Below are 10,853 nucleotides of genomic sequence, written 5' to 3' on the forward strand. Positions count from 1 at the left end.
TCTTACATAAATTGCAAGTACCAAAAAGACAACGTAGAAAGGGGAAAACATCACATATACTTAGTACTATCAAACTCTAGAAAAAATTCTTTTGAAACAAGCCACTTTCAATGCAATTGTTAGTGCTACCTTATCTTTGATGTTGTCATAGAATTGAAAATAGGCATATCTCCACGATGTCTTTAAGATCAATGTGCCGCAAATGCCCCAAAAACCTACTATGAAACCAAGTACCACGCTGACATAGAACCACAACTTATCATGATTTCCATCTTCATTCCTGTCATTTGCATCCTTAGTTGGGAAAGTGTCATCTTCAGGGCAATTAGTTGAGAGAGGAATGCCACATAGCGATGGATTGTTCATATAAATGGACAAATCATTGAGTGTTTGAAGCTGGCTTCCAGAAGGAATTCTTCCAGTCAAGTTGTTATAGGACAAGCTCAAGTGGGACAAAGAGGTTAAAGATGCTCAAGTGGGACAAAGAGGTTAAAGATGACAAGCTTTGAGGAATATGTCCTGCAAGAAATCAAGAGTTTCGAGCAAATGCAAGTTTCCGATCTTGGAGGGGATCTTTCCAGTCAATTGATTAATGGACAAATTCAAGGTGCCCAACAGGATGAGGTTGCTTATTTCTTTAGGAATCTCACCTTATAAATTATTTGATGAAAGATCAATGCTCTTTACAAGTTGTAGAGTCTTGTTGTATACAAACTCTGCTCCTTTTAGTGTCAGTGTCGATTGCTCAGAACCAATACCAAAGGCATTAGAATTATTGTTGACCAGCAAAGTTAAATTATCCAAACACTTGGGAATAGTACCTGAAAGGCTGTTGTGACTAAGATCGAGGATGTGAATATTCCGAAGATTGCACAGTTGCTGGGGAATATGTCTTGTAAAAACGTTGGATCGTAATTGTAGCCTATACAACAAGGATACATTTGATCCTCCTATCCATAGAGGTATGTTCCCAAATAACTTGTTGTGTCCAAGATCCAGACTCTTCAAACCAGAACAATTTTGCAAGGAATCAGGAATTTCACCACCAAAATTATTGTTGTTAAGCTTTAATACTTCCAGTGAACTTAATACCCCCAATGAAGTGGGAATATTACCAGAGAGATTGTTGTGACCAACATCTAGAAACTTCATATAACTCCCCACACTCCATGCATGAGGGAATTCCCCAAAAAATTGATTGCTCCTTATGGACAAGTATCCCAAGTGTTGCATGTTGCAGATAGAGGGAGGAATAGTGCCATTCAAATGATTCTCAAAAAGAGACAAAATTTCCAAATTGGGCATCATTTGGTCAATATTGGAGGGAATTGGCCCGGAGAATAGATTTCTTTCAAGATAAAGGGTATAGACATTTGGGAACCGCCAAAGTGGGAATGGGCCCTCCAACTGATTATGACTCAAATCAATACTCTTTAAATTTGGAAATTTCAAACGGGATGGAAAGTTCCCACGTAATTGGTTGTTAGATAAATCCAAATATTTGAGTTGGGAAGACATCTTCAACAACCATTCCTCTAGTATCGAATCCTCAGAGATTCCAATACCACTAAAAGTGATGTCAATCAGTTCAGTTTGAGATTGAAGCCATACCCAAAAACCAGGACCTACCCGACAGTTTATGATCCCAATTAACTGGAGCTTGAAAGGAGGAACCCAAACAGAAGCCACGTCAAAAATGAGGGACATGGGTGGGTCTGTGACTCGAATTCTTACTTGAAAATCTTGTAATCTCGTGAGGTTTCTGAAATGGACTTCCATTAGAGTACCTTCCCATGAATTATAAGACAGATCAAGGTGAACTAGCTCATAGAGTTGTCCCAAACTTTTTGGAATGGAGCCATTCATCTTATTAGAATAGAGGTACAATGATTTCAAGGATGACAAGTTTCCGATGGAATCTGGAATTGAGCCCACCAAAGAGTTTCCACGAAGGTTGAGATTCTGCAAACTCTTTAACATTCCTATGGAGGCCAGCAATTGGCTTTCCAGATCACAATTAGACAAATCTAGCGACTCTAATGAATTATTTGGACAATTTGAGACGCTCCTCCAAAACTCTTCAATCCCCCCACCATCAAACTTGTTGTCAGAAAGGCTTAAGACCTTTAGCTTGCACAAATTTCCAACGACTTTCGGAATTTGACCTTTTAAGCCTGTTCGAGATAAATCAAGGTGTTCTAGAGATTTGAAGTTTGCAAATTCATTTGGAAAAGGACAACTGAAATTATTCCACGATAGATCAAGTGTCATGAGGCTGCTAAGATTAAAAACCCAATTGGGAAATGAAGAACATTTAATAATGTTATCCGACACATCAAGGATCAAAAGTGAAGTCAAGTTAATCCTTTGGAGTGAGAGTGGAATGCTTTCAATTTGACACGAAGATAAGTGTAACTCTAACAATGAAGGAAGCGTGTTAATATCATATGCCCAACTGGCTCATATGCGGCTAAGGTCCACGTAATTGAGATTAAGGTATTTTAGGGAAGAGAGGTGAGAAAGCCAAGTCAAGTTTCTGGAAGGCAAGTGGGAATTCATCTCGAGATCAAGAATATTCAGGCTTGACAGGTTACCAAGAGAGGGGGGAATCTCTCCCCCAAATGATGCAAATGAGAGATTGAGTTATTGCAAACTTTTAAGCTCCCCAAAGAACATCGGAATGCGAATGCCCTGAAACTCATTACAGCTGAGGTCCAGGTATTTTAAATGTTTCAAGCTCAACAAAGAAGCATTTATCTTACCTCCCAAGCAAGACCTTTCATAAGCCGACTCGTCCCACTTGGCATCAGAATGGGAATCTGGATACGGATTCTGGAGGTCCATCTTCACAACATGGCCGGTGCTGTTGTTGCATGAAATTCCTTCCCATTGACAGCAATCATGACCCACCCAAGAAGAAAGCCTACCAGAAAGATCAGCAAAATGTTGTTTAAAGCTGACAAGTGCTCGCCTTTCTTCCTCAATGCATAATGGTTTCACAGTGCTGGTGCTTGGAACTCCGATATCACCCAAGCAGATTATGACAATGGGTAGATACGTGGATGCCAAAAGCAAAATGAGAAAAGAGAGAGAAATATTGAGGGGATTGAAGAAGGTGTTTGCAAGCAAGGTATCCATAGGAGAAATCAGTATATATATTCCCCAGTTGGTTGCAGATGAACACAACAAGTGAGCTCTAACTCATATATAACAGAGCAATGAGAGCTTAAAAGAAAGTAGTGCTACGCAGCGTGCATCAACTCGATTGAGTGTCATGCGTTTACATTCGTATTCACACCATGAAATTGCAAGGAAGGAGAGATCGAGTGGGGAGGGGGACTACTTGACAAGGACACAAATGCTCCTGCCTACTTTTAAGTCAACTTCTAAGTTCCAAGTCAATCTCATAATTTCCTTCTACGGAAAAGTATATAAGTTCACAATTTTAGACATTTCCCTGTTCAAAGTGTTCAAAGTATCAAACACGTTTGAATAATCTCGTTCGTTAATATTAGGGAATAAAAATGATAAAAAAAAATTATGATGTGTTTGGATTTTTTATGGCTAAATTGTTGAAAAGTATAGTGGGTAATGAATGCCCACAGTATTGAAGACCTTGTCATAGCATTGAAAACATTGCCACATTATTGAAAACCTTGGCAGAATATTGATATGTGGAGATCATTTGTCAAAGGTGTGGTGTAATTATTCAAAATGTAATAATACGGAGTTGCTCTATAAATGGAGCACTCCGACTACTATCAATGTAGACAGAGTACAGAGAAAAAGAGATGAGGGAAGAGAAAGAGAGGAAGAGGAGAGGAGAGAATACATAAAGTTATCTTTGTACTCCTCTTATTCCAAATTATAATGAAAGCATCATTGCTGCCCGAGGACGTACTCCAGTCACACTGACTGTAGAGGAACCTCGTAAATTTTGTGTCTTGTTTTATTTATTCCACTGTACACACATCGTCGATTTTACAACACGTTATGAGCACGAGAAGCTCTCATGTCAGTGGAAAGCACAACACCATAAATCCGGTGAAGCACTATCTACCTATCACCTCCGTCATCTAAAATCTCACAGAATAAAAGGTATGTCCATTTTTCGTCTCTCCCACTGCGCCAGAAGCGCCCCACCGAATTCCGGTGATAATTGAAATTTACGACCTGAAGTCGTCACGAGATGAGAAAACTCGTACTTGACAACTGGTTTCCAGAGATCCAGAAGAATCTTATCAGACTTGGAAACCCAGATCACGTTGTTTTCGACGGATCTTGAGAACTCCCATGAATACTTGGTTGTTTGAGGTGGTGATGGCAGGAATGAATCCACACAGGCCTCCCTCTCTTGTGCCTTCGTCAACCCCACTGTCATCTATGTCTCTGTAAGGAGGTTCTTGTTTAACGATGCCATGTTCCCTGGATCATGCAAGAACAACGACAGTCTCTAGTAGCCTTTTGGATTGAATTGAACTTGGGCAACCTCCATAACTACCCAGCTGGCCTTGTGTTTCGAGACTGGCAGAGACAGAGAAGGTAAAAAAATAATAGAAAAGGGGGATTGATGGAATGGCAAGGCACATGTGAAGAAGAAAAAAAGGGATGTTGATTGCAACATAAGAAAAAAAAAAAAAAATATATATATATATATATATATATATATATATATATATATAATGGATTTGAATGGTGCATGACACCATTTGGTCAACATAATATAAATGGTTTCTGTTGGTGCATGACATCATGCTGCAGAAATAAGAAAAGTAACAATAATAAGGTTTGAATAAGTGCTGGAAAAAGAAAGAAAAATAATAAAAGGAGGTATGATACTTCTTGTTATTTATGTGAATTGGTGTTGGTTTAAAACCCTTTCACAAGTTCTATTTACTTTAAAGTAATTTATTTATCATGGACGGTTTTACCGCCTACTGTTTTAAGTTTTGATTTATGTGAATGGTGCTGAATTAAAGCCCTTGTCACAAGCTTTATTTACTTAAATGCAATTTATTCATTATGGCTGGAATTACCGTCTATTGCTTTAATTTATTTATTGTACTTGTTTTTGTTACAATAAGTATATACAGGACCTGAAGTTCCTTGATCAGATCAAAACATGCAGTTTCTTGATCCTCATCAAATAAAAATGATTGGACCTGAAGTTCCATCAAACAAAAGGATCGGGCATGAAGTCCCTTGATCCTCAAGATCAGGACATGAAGTTCCTTGATAAGTACCTTAAGTTTGAAGAGCCAAAGTGCCTCAACTTAATTGCAATAAAAGCTATAAGAGTCTCAGTCTACATACTATTAAATAAGGACCAGAAGTTCCTTATATCCATACTCAAAAATGGTTTAGCAGAAGCATTTATTAAGCGGATGAAATTGATTATCCGCGTTCTGCTGATGAAAATGAAATTGCCAAATTTTCTACATGGGACATGTCATTTTACATGATGCATTATTGATTTGGTTGAGACCTGTTGACAACCATCAATACTTCTCAGTACAACTCATGTTTGGGAACCAGCCAAACATTATACATTTACGAGTTTTTGGTTGTGTTATCTATGTGTTATCTATGTGCCTATTGCATTTACGAGTTTTTTTTTCTCCCGAAGTGAAGATTAAAATCCAAGCTCTATAACGCTTAAGAGGAGGTTATGATCCACATTCTCTAAATTACGACTATCGTGGAAGAGATAGTGTAATGCCCTTGAAGAGGCAATGGATATCCCAAAAGAAATAAAAAGCTTTTATGCATGCGCATGTACATGAGAATATGAGATCACAGATTGATGATAACCAATGGTAATTTTGGTTTTTACAAGTAGCTACTAAATTCATCAATGAGCTGTGGTGATATTGAGTCCCGTTCTTTTTCCATCAACAAAATTATGGGCCAAAAATGGAAAAAGGCAATTCCATTACAATTTTGTAAGAACGTGGAAAAATAGACCTATATACTTGGATACAATACAAATAGCCAAAGGATGTTGAACCTAGAAGGTTACATATGGGCATTTGTAATATCTTGAAATACACTCACATGATATGACACATGGTTGTAAAGGAGTTCATATGAATGGAGAATTATATACGAAGGGTTATGAGTCGCCCACATCATATCTCCATAAGTAAATCCCTCAAATATACATGGAAGCGAATTGCTCTGTATAAATTCTAAAGGAAAATGTGTCATGAAATGTAGAAAATCCCTGAAGGATTCAAATTGCTTGAAGAAAGCCCCGGAAGGGTAAAGCATAAAATATGTACTCAATACCAATGGATGATATAAATTGCCTTAGTGAGTACTTTCATTATGGTATTGTTGCAACATACTAAAATATCTTACAAGAGTTGATGATATTAAATTGGGACTCCTGAAGAGTCAAGAAAGATTATAAAGTGTTGAGAGAAATATTGTCTCGAACTGCAGAATCGAACAATATGCCAACACGAATCTTATCCATGATGTTTATGACATTAAATTATCATATGGATTGAAGATTATGAGTTGAATACTCAAATGATTTAGACACTAAGAATAATCATTTATCTTCGCGATGGTAAAGATAAATTGATATTTGGTCCAGAAGTACCACATCTTAGTAAAATATATGCTTTATTGTATTTAACACAATACACTGAATGAAATAAAGCTTATCTCCGAGAAATTACATACACATGAGTTAAAACAAACAAATAGGAGTGAACCTTCACAAAGGTTGCTCATGTGAAGCCTCAGTACTCGGAAGTACCCCAGAAGGGGGAGACACCAGAACTTGATTATTTGGAGTCTCAATACTTGATGGAACTCCAGACAGCTAAGACAATGGATGTCTTTGGAATAAAGACTCGAATCCCCGATTGTCATTTTGAGTCCGACCTTCGGATTCTAGTAGTTGGTCGAGCTTTCTTTTCATGCTCGTAGAATAATTATTTGCAAGCATGTGTAACACTTTATTCTCATGCTTGAGCCCTCTAATCTCTTGTTTAAGACTTGCCACCTCAGCCATTAATGATTCAACTTGGTGAGTTCGAGCAAGTAGGCGCTGGCCCATATTGGCTATAGAGCCCGCACATTGAACACTGAGAGCCAATGAGTCTTGAATGGCTGCCTCATCAGACCAGTTTGAAAGGATTCTGTTATCCTTTGGAGTGAGAAGATTCCTGGCTACCACTGTAGCGGTTATGTTATTCTTCATCACAGAGTCCCCAACCGTAAGAGGACCATTAGAAGATGAGAAGGATGGGCGTCATATGTTATCCTGACGCTGCTCGTCTGTATCAATCTTGAGACTCAAGTCTAAGTAAATGTTAGATGGGCAAGCCATTTTCAGAAATGATAAAGGAAGTCAGATAAAATCTCAGAAGTGCAAGAAAGGGAAATTTCTGCAGGCAACAATTTTCTGAGTGTTTCTGAACAAAATTGATATCTCTATAAAATGAGGGGCAACAGGACCACTTATTCAAAAATCGAAGAGACACCGATTTTCGAATTTCAAAAGCTGGATTTCCCTGCATGACGTCTGTCAACATTTCTCAGACGCAATCTCAGCTCTTGGATATCACGTGCAACTTTGTCAAAGATCTCCGATAAAGTTGAAAACGCGTGAATCTTACTATTCTAATTACATCACAGTTGCTGACAAGAGTAAAGGCACATCACTACTACCTGCTATTGGGAAATCCATATATATGTCAACCTCTGTCCTCCATGGTAAGGCAAAACTGAAAAATATTTAACTCTTCCTCATCTCCGAGAATGCATCTTTCACAAAGTATCTCGAAATACTCAGTTTTCTTCCTCTCTAAGAATACCTCTACAAACAAGTCACACCAGAGTAAGAGTATCTCATATCATCAGGGACGAGAGCAAGAGTATCTTATATCATGCAATCTCCTTGTCCTTTCCTTTGTCCTTGTTCTTACCTGCCAAGACAAGGACAGAGAAAGCAATATGTCGGAACCTCCACTCAAACTTTCGCTGCCACCAAGAAGTGATGGTCCATTCAAATGCAAGGTTTGCATTCCACTCCTGTATCAGAGGACAAATACTACAAGAGAAGATGCCAAACCTGCATAAGGAAAATACCACTTCTGCAAAAGGAGCAAGTAAGGCAAGTGAAAATGATACATTGAAGCATGTGGAGACAACCACAACAAACACATGTCAGTTCATCCCCGACAAAGCCTAAGATCACTTGTCACATGAAGCTCCTCATGGTCCAATTTCATTCAAGATCAAGCCTAGACGGCCTTTGAAGAAATCACAAGTCCGATTCAAGATCAAGTGTCCACCACCCTTGAATCAAATTCAGCTCCAGATGAAATAGGTAAATTCAGACCTTTGGAGGAAGTCTAGCAAAAGGCCCTCCAACCCAGTTCAAGAACAAGTCTGTGGAAAGTTAACAACAAGTAAAACACCTCATTCGGCAACTAACACCGCTAAAAGACTAAAGCAGCAGGATCAATGATCAACCTAAATAATTTAAAATCAGGGGGAGATACGCATCAAGGGGGAGCATCCAAAAAATAGATCCAAATCTTAACGAGGCAACTCATGTTGATATGTGGGCATCCAAGGGGGAGTGTTGAAAAGTATAGTGGGTAATGAATGCCCACAGTATTGAAGACCTTGTCATAGCATTGAAAACATTGCCACATTATTGAAAACCTTGGCAGAATATTGATATGTGGAGATCATTTGTCAAAGGTGTGGTGTAATTATTCAAAATGTAATAATACGGAGTTGCTCTATAAATAGAGCACTCCGACTACTATCAATGTAGACAGAGTACAGAGAAAAAGAGATGAGGGAAGAGAAAGAGAGGAAGAGGAGAGGAGATAATACATAAAGCTATCTTTGTACTTCTATTATTCCAAATTATAATGAAAGCATCACTGCTGCCCGAGGACGTACTCCAGTCACACTGACTGTAGAGGAACCTTGTAAATTTTGTGTCTTGTTTTATTTATTCCACTGTACACACATCGTCGATTTTACAACATAAATTATATTTTAACACCATCATATTTTTATGGCTAAATTATATTTTAGGTCTACTTCTAAGTCAATCTCATAATTTCTTTCTGTGGAAAAGCATAAAAGTTCACAATTTTAGACTTGTTCGTCGACATTAAGTTGGACATTTCCTTGTTTAAAGTGTTCAAAGTATTAGGCACATTTGTAACACCATCGTATCAATTTCATCTTCCTAATCAATCAACAAGTGTAGTCAATGAGATGTGCTACAATAATACGTCAACCACGGAGTTGTTGCGGTTGTAGCTCCCAGGACATGCAGTAACCCAGAAATTGTTGTTTTAATAATTTTCTTTCATAATATTACACGAGGTCACAAGTTCGAATCATTTTGTCCGTTATCAAGACAAGAACTTAGGACTTGACTATATTGTTTTCCAATACTAGGTCGTATTTCCCAAACTTCCAAAAGTGTTTCTCAAGCGAGCAACATTAGCACCAACAACTTGAGCCACCTTCATCAGATCAGAAACCAAATGGACCTTGGATTTTACCATATCCAAGTTAAAACATATAGAATTACTAAGATGGAACCAGCAATAATCCATTCAAAAGACCATCTTAAAAAGATCATCCCACGAGTGCCATGAATAAAAGAAGCTATATAACTGGAGCATTTTCTTCAAAAAAATTAAAGCAAATCATTTACCACGGAGGAAATATTCAACTCGTCCAAAGTGTTTGTAAGGCCTTCTGTAGATAGAATAAACAAGGTTAGGTATGAACTATGAAAAAATTCTTGCTCCCAAAATAAAAAGAAACGAAATTACATTCAAACTAGCTAACCATTCCATGCCAGATGGCTATGAGCCCACAAGTAAAATAATTGCTAAAACTAACTTGGGAATTAAAACCCGTAACGGATAACTAGATTTCATAATTAGCAACACTTAAGAGTTCTTCCGAGTTTTGACCTTAATCTTAAGCTGGGATTTAAGTAGTCCACAAAAGAACTAAAATGGTTCCCAAAAAGAAAATGATCCAAGTTTACAGAAGACTAAATTCCAATTCGAATGCGCACCTCGTCGATGTCAACCTTATACGTTGTTACGTGTGGGTATTGCTCACTCAACTCCCCAATGATTGGAGATATGATCCTGCCTGCACAAGAAGATCACACCAAAGTAGCAATCATAAGTTCAAAGCACATTATTACGCCACATTTTCGTGCCAATGACTTCATTGCTTAAAAGAAAACGTCTTTCGAACTTACAAGGCCCGCGCCACATTGCAGTGAAATAGAAAAGTGCTGGCACAACTCCATCTATATGAAATTTTATATATAAATCAGACAATTTGTATGAAAATATGACAAGTTTTCTCAAAACAAAAAAAATTCCGAAACCCGGAAAAAACCCAAAAAAAAAAAAAAAAAAAAAAAAAACCTTTAGCTTTGCTGACTGCGGTGCTAAATTCATCCTCCGACTTAATGACAACAGTATTAGAGGCACCTAAAATTCAATCAACAATTAAAGTTACTGAGCTATTCCCAAACCCAAAATTTAAAAATTGAATCCTTGAACAATGGCGACAACAATAACAGAAATATGAAGTACCAGAGGGCGAGGAGAGAGGTCGGAGTTGGAGAACGTGAGGGTTTGGGAAGTGATGGAGGGAATTGGAGAAGGAAAGAGATGCTGTGGGCGGCGGAGATGGTGCTGTGGGGATTGAAGAAGCCAGGGTTTGGAAAGAATTGGAAGGAAGGTTGTGACGATGAAGAAGCGCTGCGATTGCCGAGCAATTGCCGTGCCATGGCTACCCCTGAGTTCCTCACCATTTTTCTTCTATCGATTCGGTGC

At 38.1% G+C, this 10,853-nt stretch overlaps 1 long non-coding RNA gene and 1 pseudogene across 1 annotated transcript; both read right to left on the minus strand.

The window, feature by feature from the left end:
- Positions 1–3,158, minus strand: LOC148696656 (receptor-like protein EIX2; annotated as a pseudogene).
- Positions 3,159–9,316: 6,158 nt separating this feature from the next.
- On the minus strand, positions 9,317–10,853 carry LOC148696657 (uncharacterized). The gene is made up of 5 exons (XR_015962453.1): positions 10,611–10,853; positions 10,440–10,505; positions 10,268–10,318; positions 10,076–10,155; positions 9,317–9,747 (listed from the first exon to the last, which is right to left on the minus strand). It is a non-coding gene; the product is annotated as an uncharacterized LOC148696657 (long non-coding RNA).

This window comes from Pyrus communis, chromosome 5, assembly GCF_041283825.1.
Source record: "Pyrus communis isolate YQ-2024b chromosome 5, ASM4128382v1, whole genome shotgun sequence".
Classification (NCBI taxonomy): Eukaryota; Viridiplantae; Streptophyta; class Magnoliopsida; order Rosales; family Rosaceae; genus Pyrus; species Pyrus communis.